Source organism: Tupaia chinensis, unplaced genomic scaffold (genome assembly GCF_000334495.1).
Source record: "Tupaia chinensis unplaced genomic scaffold, TupChi_1.0 Scaffold147185_1, whole genome shotgun sequence".
NCBI lineage: Eukaryota > Metazoa > Chordata > Mammalia > Scandentia > Tupaiidae > Tupaia > Tupaia belangeri.
Genome location: NW_006207036.1, coordinates 1,087,736 through 1,097,914, shown reverse-complemented (window position 1 = coordinate 1,097,914; position 10,179 = coordinate 1,087,736). Strand labels below are relative to the sequence as shown.

The following is a 10,179-nucleotide window of genomic DNA, read 5'->3' as shown; positions in this document are numbered from 1 at the left end:
ATGGACAAAACACTTGAGTACAAAAACACTGAAAGATAGGTAGTTTGCATTCCAATAGTAGAACAATTCTTCACTTCTTTATTTGGAGATTGTGTTTGTTTCCTACAAATAACAAATGTCACAAACTGGGTTACTTAAAAGGCAGTCATATTTTCACAATTGCACAGGCTAGAAGTCCAAGAGGAAGGTGTCAGTAGGATCGGTTTTATCTAAATTCTTCTTGCTTTATAGACAGCCATCTTCCTGGCCTTCACTCGATCCCTCTTTAGTATGTGTGCCCTAATTGCCGGTCAGTCATGTTGGATTGGGACCACACTGATACTCTTATATAACATAACTATACCTCAAAAGACCTTGAATCCACACAGTCTCATTCTTAGATCCCAGAAGTTAGTATGTACACATTTGAATTTTGTAGAAACAAAATTCAACCCCAAATATTTATGATATGAACTAACTGCTATTCTATATTGAAAAGTACAAGACAAGAAAGCAGGGTAAGAAAGCAATTACTGGAACCAGCAGTTAGCGTAATGGCTATGTCGCTGGACTCCCACGTAGTCGACTGTGGTTTGTGTCCCGGACCCGGTGGCTTAAAACCCACACCGGGCGCGTGTGCGTGCATGCCCAAGATCCCGAGAGGAGAATGGAGGAGAAGGGGTTGAGGCGTGACCATACCCCCTGGGGGGTGATTTCTCACTTTCTGTCTCTCTGTCTCTGTCTGTCTGGCGAGCGTGCGCGCCCTATGGCAAAAACCTTTCCAAAAAAAAAAGAGAGAGCAATTACCGAGATGAATAGGAGTTGCTATAGGGCCACCTTTTCTTTTCTTTTCTTTCTTTTTTTTTGGGGGGGAGAGTTTTTGCTATAGAGTGCATGCACTCACCAGAAAGAGAGAGACAGAGATACAGAAAGCAAGAAATCACCCTCCAGGGGGGATGACCATGCGGAAATCCCTTCTCCTCCATTCTCCTCTCAGGATCATGGGCACATATGCACACGCGCCTGGTGTGAGTTTAAGCCACCGGGTCCAGGACTCGAACTGCAGTCAATTACATGGGAGTCCAGTGACATAGCCATTATGCTAACTGCTGGTCTCAACAGGGCCTCCATTTTAAAGCCAATACAGAAATACATGTAGCAATATAATAGCAGGTGATTATTTGGTAGGTTGTAAAAGACCATTCTGAGAAACATTGAATATTTTGTTGGATTGGGAGATAAAAAGGAAAAGAAAATTTGTCAGCATTTTATTAGGTTATCAGAAAAGCCATGACACTTTTTTTTTTTTTTTAATAGAAAGATGTAGAAAAATATGTCATGACTTTTCTGGCGACCCAGTATTTGATTTCATAATAACTCTAAGCATCAAGCTACATATGGAGGAAACTCCCATGGAAACTTCTGGGATAATATAAACTCATATATCGCTTTCAGAATAAGTATGGTAACTGACCTGCTATGCAATTCTATCATGGCATGCATTTTTAATGAATTGGATCTTTCAGTTTAAGTACACTCATAAACCTAATAGTTCAACCTCTTTATATCATCTATGCCACTTCCTTTTGAGGAAGCAACATTCTCTTAGAAATTTACAATTTTTATGATTTAGATCTCTACTTTCTAAGGTAAGAAAATAAATTTATAATTAGGGGCAAGCATGAAATAAAATAAACTCTGCTTAAAGCAATAGAAACCATTTTCTGAACAAATATATGGACATACTTTTAGAATATTTCAGAAACATTTAATTTTTTGCTCAACTTTTGACTGTAGTGTGAACGAACCATCACAGCCACATCCAAAAAAGTTACGCTTAAAAAAAAAAAAAAAAAAGTCTGTTCTCCTATCTGCCTTACATGAAGGGTCGTCTTTTTGCCTTACAACAAAAAATCTGTAATTCCTGTAAAAAGTGGTTGACTTCTCTCAACATGATTGTCTAGTAAACAAGAATTTGGTGACGAGTAAAAAGAACCCGGTTATAGTACGTTACTACCTTCGTCACCCCCACATGTTGAATGACTTACTGATTTATTTTCCCCACAGATCCAATGTTTAGCTCCTATTGAGTGTGCAGTAGATCTTAATTATTGGGACTCACTGCAGTCAAATGATTTTGATTATTTAAATTCTACTTCCCCAGATAAAGTTCTCTCTACTCTCTTTCTTCCCTCTTTCTTTCGTTCTTCCTTTCTTTCTTTTCTTTTTCTTTCTCTCTCTCTTTTTTTTTTTTTTTTTTTAACTAGGCTACAGTGAACAAGATTTAGTGTTCTACAATTTGGAATGTAATTTTTACACTTAGACTAATAGACAAATAAGCTTCAAAATGTAGCAGAGTTATACTGAGTCACTTCGTACCTTTTCATATAAGAAAAAGAAACTTTTTTGTGTTTAGGTGTTGCTTCTGGACAACTTTCCAGAGCGTCGAGTCAGTTCTAACTCCTAGAATAATGTGAGTTCTAGTTTTGTGATGTTGACTTTCCATCTTGCTGTGTCAAAGATATTTCGGTTGGGGTGAATGGATACCACCTTTGTTCTTAGAGGTGTGTTGTAGGGACCTTCTTATTACTACACAGGGGAGGTGTTTAAGTGTTCATTTGAAAACACCAGAAGATTTTACAAATTTCAAAGAAATGTAAGAAGCGTCATTACCTTCAAATTCCAAATTTCCTCCACAATGGAAAATACCAGTTTTCTTTTAAAAGATTGTGAACTTACCCCAAATGACCAGATCCACATGTTGAACAACAAAGAATCCTCATTTACTATGAGGAATAGGGTTAAAATATGTTCTCCAGTGACAAATCCCAACCCGGAACAGATTTCAGCCAGGCAGCTAGCAAAGCTCTCGGGTGAACTGCACAGGCCATGGTGGGTGCAGAGCTCAGAGCCGGAAAGCAAACAGCTGCTGTAGCCTGATTTGAGTTAAAATAGTGTGAGTGTTTAGTCTGGCGCAGGGCTTCAGGGGAGATTGGCAGCTGGGTCAAACAAAGTCCTTCCATTGGCTCCCTTCCCAGGCAGCTTCTGCTAGTATTTAGGTACTAGTGCAGTGTAGGGCCCTTTTCTCAGGCAAAACCTAACATCTGACCGCACCCTCTTTGCTATTTCAAAAAAAAAAAAAAAAAAAAAAAAAGCTTCTTTTTCTTTTTTCCTACTTTCGTTAAGATAAATTCTCCAGTAGACAACTTCTCTTACTAATTGTGTATTAGCATCGTATTTTATCTTGAGAGCTGACGCACTGGCTCTCAACATGGTGTGGAAGGCAGCCTGTTACAGTGCTGGACTCATAAAAGGGCCTTTATGGTTTGTGAAAGAATATCTGTGTGCTTAGGCAGGAAACTTTTTGATCTGCAGCAAAGCCAGAGGACATCTAGGTAAGGCTATGTATCCAATCTACTTTTGGGGGGGAAAGTTGGGCAGTGTGGAGGGTTAATCGCAATCGTGGTGAGTTTGGAAGATGCATATTCACTTTGGTGGAAGTTTAAAGTGTACCGATAATTGTTTGCTTGTTTTTTGTTTGTTTGTTTAAATCTAAAAGGAATACTGTAGTCTGCATTTTTACGATCTTGTGTTCTGCTATTGAACCGATTACAGTGAGCATAGAGTTTTATTATAGAGCGAAATCTTTGTAAACTGTCACAGAAAGAAAGTGTTATTTAGGAGGGAAATTGACAAGTTTTAAAGAGTAATTGTACAATCATTTGAGGACAGAGGAACACTGCATTAGACTAACAAGGGTTTAATTACCAAAAAAAGTTTAATGTAGCTTTGGAAGGAATATTAAGTAAGTTGTCTTTGTCTCTTACTTTTTAATTTTAGTCGTTGATTTAGCCTGTTGGGTCACATTTTTTGTCAGTGCTGAAGGCTGCCATGAATCCGTAATGAGGCCCCTTTGCACATGATTTTGGCACTTGGCCAAAATCAACTTCCCAGCGGCAAGCTTTCTCTAAAGGACCTGAAGCAATTTTTTTTTTTTTATTAGAAATCATGTCTGAAAGCTGCCACAACCAGTTGTGTAGGCATGTCAAAATGACTTTATACAGTAAATATTAAACAAGCATTATTTATTTATTTATTTATTTTTTGCATATTATTGCTGTTATTACGAACTCCTTGCTTGATGCCACTTAAAATATCTTTCAACAAGGACAATCTATAGAAGAAGATTTACTGGTTTTTGTTTTTCTCAGCAGACCAGAATAGGGGTGATCATCTCATTGAGAAGTATACAGTGCGAAAAGGTTTTTCAAAACACTTCAGGATAAATAACAGATGAATTCTTAAAACTATTAATCTCTGTAAGTAATACTCAGTGAACAGTAAGTAACAAAGTTTTCTAGAAGTTTCCTTGTGCGCACAATTAAACTTAACATGCTTAAAATGGGATTTTTGTCTGTGTTAAAATGTCGTGATATCTGGGAGTTTGAAAAACAGTCAAGATTTATTATATCATTTAAAAACTTATTGACACCTTGATATTCTTTCTCAGAAATGTTTTACTAGAAATGCTTGGTATATAAACATAGCTGAATAACTTGAAATTAGTGTATTCCATTGTTGTTTTGCAATAAAAAAGGTAATTTCTTTTATGAAAGAAATTTTGAAGCTCAAAGGCACACAAATTTTAAGAACTGTTATTAATTTTGGTATTAGTGTAACTGAATTTTGTCTTGTGAACCAACATGCTTATTGAAGACATATCATTTCGAGTTTAATTCATAAATTGCAAAGAATACCATCGTAATCTTATATTAACAACCTCAGATTTTTGTATAGGCATTTTTCAGCAGTGTCTTTAGGCTTTAAAAATAGGTATAATGCAAAGGAATCCAAAGGAGAAATATAGAAAGAATCTCAATTACTTTGTTTTCTCTTTAAGAAAGTCTGCTCTCACTATGTTTAATCCTATGATGCCTTATATGTTAGTCTATGGTAACCTACATGACTTTATTTTTTACTTAAAGACAATCATATTTCTCTTTAAAATTTTGAGAATAAGGTATATTCTTTATTATGATAAACCTGAATTAAAGCTGCTGCAATGAAAATGTTTATTATATATTTGTCACTATGTTTATATTCCCTTTACACTGTGTTTAATGTTGCTAATTTGGGTCATAGAAAAGTAAAAAATAACTTTAAGTAAATTTTTCCATTAGAAAATGAGTCTTGACTCCCTTCGGATCTATCGATGTGTACATATTTGTGTTACTGTAAACTGAATTATCATACAGTATATACCTTGCTGTTAGTTAAACTGAGTCATGGAGTGTTTGAAACGATCATTTGAGTCAACACTAAGTGAATAGAAATTATAAATTGCTATTTATGAAAATTTACCTGGATAAGTTTTCTTTGTATTTGAGTTCACAGGTGAATTCTTATTTAGTGAAATCTTTGTTATTTAATCAAAAGAGTTCACATAGGTAGAGATTTCGAAAATTGGATAAAAAGAGAACATTTGATTATTGCTATCATCGAACAGGTGCAGGAAAAATAAGATAGCTTGTCCTGTTCAGCACAATTCTCGCTTAAAATTTATTTTTGAATTCTATCTTCATTTTAATTTTGGTTCTCATATACATGTTCTCTTTCTATTTTTTTATTAATTTGGATCAATTATTTTACTTAGCATTTGAAATTGGCAGCATATTTCTCTAAAGTTTGCTGAGGAATGTTTCAATTGAAAATTGTAGAATTTTGTTGTTGTTGTTAATTAGATGCCAGAGCAAAGGAAGTGTTCCCCAAATACAGAACATTAGCGTACACAGATATGTTAGTTTGTGAGTTCAGAAGAAACTTAATTACAGAAACAGTTATGGACAAGTAATGTTGAATTCAGGTAAAAACAAATAAGTACTGAAAACAATTTAAATTTTGTTCTTTATAGAAATAGCTGGGAAATTTCCTTTTTTTTTTTTTGGCTATGTCTGTAAATTATAACTGAGTGTTTCGATAGAGTAGGCTTTTTGGCAGAATTATTGGCTAATTTTCCTTGGAACCAGAAATGTTAAAGCACTGATTATATTTTCTTATTGACTTAACATTTACAAACAATATTCAGAATAGTAACTACTTCTAATAAGAAAAATGTCTAAACTTTGTTGATTTTTTGTATTTGTGAAGAATAGTTTAGATAATTCATTTTATCTTATTTTCATACTATTTGAAAATAGTTAAACATATATTATTTTACTATGTAGAAATTTCAGTCTTTGGAAAAAGTGAAATTTATTTGTAATTGTCAATTTAAAATCTGGGCCTGTACCATTTTAATGTGACAGGTTTGTTAGTTGTTTTAATTATGTAATAAACACATCAAATGCTTTCATTTCCTCAATTAAAAGAGATATTAAATAATTATCAACTTTTATTCTGTATTGAGAAGAAATCTTGAACACTAATATATATATATATATTATCTACAGTTTTTCCTAATACAAGAAATGTTGACATAGGGCATTTTAGGTGAGCATTTCATCGTTTAAATGAAGTGCTTTGTTCTAAATGGTCTACATTCCAGCAATGAGAAAAATGCATTGTTACATTAGATTGAACATAATTATAGAATTTTGGCACAACTTCAGTGACTTCGACCATAAAAGATTAGCATAGGCAGGATGATCTTGAATTTGCAGTAACAAAACTAGATAAGAGAAGCACGTGAAGACCTTTGTTGGTTTAGAAAAAGTATGTGTTAAAATAATAGGTGATACTTTTTGTGAAACCTGATGATAATGATATCATGTCATTCCAGTAATATAATAAATTTGTAAACATCAAAAATTTATTTTAATTTATAGTGCATTTGTAAGATTTTTTCCACAGACTTATTAGCGCTATTTTACTTTTTTATTAGTTAAAAAAACTGTCATATTTCCAAGCAGTCAACATCTAACTAACTATAGGTTCAATAAGCATTTTTTAAAATGTTGTGTTTTGATCTAAATACAACTAATATTAAAGAAAAAGAATGAAGTTCACTAACTTTAATTCTTTTTAAAATAAAAGAAGGGATGATTTGCACTTGTTGCAATTTCTTTACTTTATATTGGCTTAATTTTTAAATTATCATAAAGTAAATATTGCTATTTGATATCATTTTTAAACATGGTAGGGTTCATTTTACAAGTAATCTGATCTGTTATATATTTAAACAATGATGATTTATGTCTGGCTGTATATTCATTTCTCAAAGTCAAACAAATAGCTCAGCAAAGGGTCCTCTTCTTGGGTACTCAAAATTTTTCACTAAAAAACTTTCAGAATTTTTGGAATTTCATCCCATTTATGTGTTCAGGTGTGTTTGTCAACTTGTGTTTCTGTCTATACATCCAACTGTCTTGTAACCATTAAATTGGAAAGTCTGGTAGCAGGTTCTAAGTCTATTGTTATTTAATGTTTCTCTGGATAAACAAAATTTTTTAGTTTCTTGCTGAGAGTTAATCAATATATGAATCGATATAAGAGATAACACTAAATCTGATCATTCGGATAACTTAAATCGCTGAATTAGTGGTCACTTACATGTTTGTAGAGTGATTTTAAGTCTTTGATTATTACTGGTTACTAATGGTTATAATTTCTGAAAAATCTGGAGTGCTATTATTTTATTTAGAAATAATAATTCCTAAAAGTACAATTGTCTCCACCGTGCAACTCCTGAAACCTCACACAGTGTCTCTCTTCATGTGAACCACAAGAACCAAACAGACTGCTCTTACCTCTCCTTGCCCCCACTACAGAGAGGTTGCCAATTGTAGAGGGGAATATCTGAAAAGACATTTAAAATCATTTCTCTCCTGTGACTACCAACTACTTCACTTTCTGTGGGATTCTGAAAGGACTGATCATCTTATTGGAATGTTTATATAAAAGTGAGGCATATATGGACTTCAGAAAACAAGACTGAGATTAATGACGTCATATATTGTTACAGCAGCTAATTAGAAGTTGCTATTCATACATACACAATGAACTGGAAAGATAGGCAGTGGGCTTTGAGAGCAGTTTTCATTTTCCCTTCACTTAGGAGCTCCTGAGAAGGTGGAGGCACAAGGATGGTGCTCAGTCTCTTGGGTTTATGCTCTTTCAGGCCCACACGTTCATTTCTCTTACTTAAATCCCACTCTTCCTTCAGAAGCCCACCTCTCTAAAAACAGATAACTTTTTCAGAGAAAGATTGCAATAAAACACATTCATTCTTGTTCCCTGGAGAGTCTGCAATGACGTCTCTTTGGCACAAGCAGTGTTCTTCTATCTGTAGTGATTTTTTCTTTTTAAGTTACAGTGTGGGTACATTGGTTCATTCAGTTGGACATAGCATTGTAATAATCAAGCTAACTCAATTTTAGCAAGCACAGTTTTGCATTTAAGCCTGGGCACATTCCTGAAAAGAATCAACATTATGTATGAAAGGTCTAGTTGCTGAAAATTATGGAACATAGATATTTTGGGAGGGAATGTGAAAAATTTCATGGAAAACGGAATTAAAGTAAATTTGTTTTGGTGCAAAAAAATTTTAAAATTCATATCTAGTTGTTTTCATAATTCACATTTTCCATGAACTTTCTGAAGACCCCCTTATACTGGTGAGTTAAACTATATTTTGTGTTTGATACATATATTAATATATATTAATATTTAATATATAATGTGTCCAAAATATTTACATGACAGAACAGTTGTCCTGAAATTTGTGGAATTGGCTTTATTCCAATTCTAATTGAGTATCATTCCCCATTTGGTTTTTGAAAACATTACACTTTAACTTTTCCATAACTTTCCTCATGAAGTATAGTAGTACAGATGTGAATTTTCTACTAGTGTAGCTACATGTATACTGGCGTTACATATTCTATAGTTTTGTAGCCTGATCAGATGTTGTTTTCTCTCCAGTCTTGGAGCTCGTCTCTATGAAAAAATAATAAATATATTATTTTTATTTTATTTTTTTGCCAACAACCAATTTTAGATACATTCAGATATCTCAGGATTCAAAAAAGTTTATGCACAGACAATTCCTACTGGAATATTATTTAGCTATTTCTGAAACATCTTCAGTTGTCAAGAAATGAATCAACAAGGAAAAGTAATATACAGTTCAGGAAGATAACATTTTTCTACTGACATATTTTAGTGGCAACACATTTAATTTAGTAAATACTATTTGTTACTAGAAGGCTATAATCAACTTGGTGATCAGTAGTTAAAAATGTCTGGTTCAAGACCAAAGACTGATTTTATTGAATGAATAGGTCTTAGATAAAATATAAGCTGTTAAGCCACTTCATATCTGGAATTTGTTTTAGTTTTCAATGCCTCAGTCATTAAATATGAATGTAATAGTATTTGTATATTTTTAGTTTTCAGAATTAGCTATGTCTACTTATAAAATTTGTTCTCTCCTCTTAGATAAGTAAATCACTTAAAGGTAATGAAATATCTAACAATTTCCTTTTTTGTTATTAAAGTATACGCAGATCAAATTTTCAGTAGCTGATTCACATAAGGTCTGGATTAATAGCTTGAGGAGATTATGTAGCCAAAATGAAATTATATGTAAGGCACAGGTGTTGACTAGCATTTGAGTGGTCACATAGACATATAGCATTGCAGGCAGAGCTCATCCTTCCTCACTTGAGAACAGTGTGATTAAAAGTCGTTTCCAGATGTTCAAATACACAGCTGCTTTCTTCTAAACTAAACTTTGCAGAAATGAGGTGAATTATAATGGTTTTTAAAGTCAGTACATTTTAATGGTTTTTAAATTGGATTAGAAGCATCATTACTAAGTTTACTAGATAAATGGAATTAATGCTTATGAGTATCTAGGATCATTTCTATTTAGGAGTAGCAGAATCATTAAGGTACTGGAAATTACAGCCAGACCACATCAAGGGAAGATTTATGAAAATTGATTATGTGTGCAGACCCAATCTCTACATTTATACCTTAAAAATTATTTAGGTATATTCCGGTATAGCAGGAAATAGCATGTGTTTGTGTATATATATGTACACAAAATGTGTTTGTGAGAGAGAGATTTACATTTACATTTTCCCTAATGATAAGTAAAATATCAAGAGCAAGATATAAGCACTGTACATTGTTAAAAATATGGAAGACTGCTGGTGGCATGCTGGTTAAGGCGACTGGATCCCATATGACCAAATGAGC

General features: G+C 33.3%; 1 long non-coding RNA gene across 2 annotated transcripts in view; it reads left to right on the top strand.

The window, feature by feature from the left end:
- Window positions 1–2,449: 2,449 nt before the first annotated feature.
- Window positions 2,450–10,179, top strand: part of LOC102492592 (uncharacterized) — a 128,233-nt gene continuing 120,503 nt past the window's right edge. The window contains exons 1-2 of one of the 2 annotated variants that reach the window (XR_001369802.2): window positions 2,450–3,374; window positions 4,194–4,298. This is a non-coding gene — a long non-coding RNA (uncharacterized LOC102492592). The remainder of the gene's footprint in view (window positions 3,375–4,193; window positions 4,299–10,179) is intronic. The other variant, XR_337548.3, reaches the window with a different exon arrangement.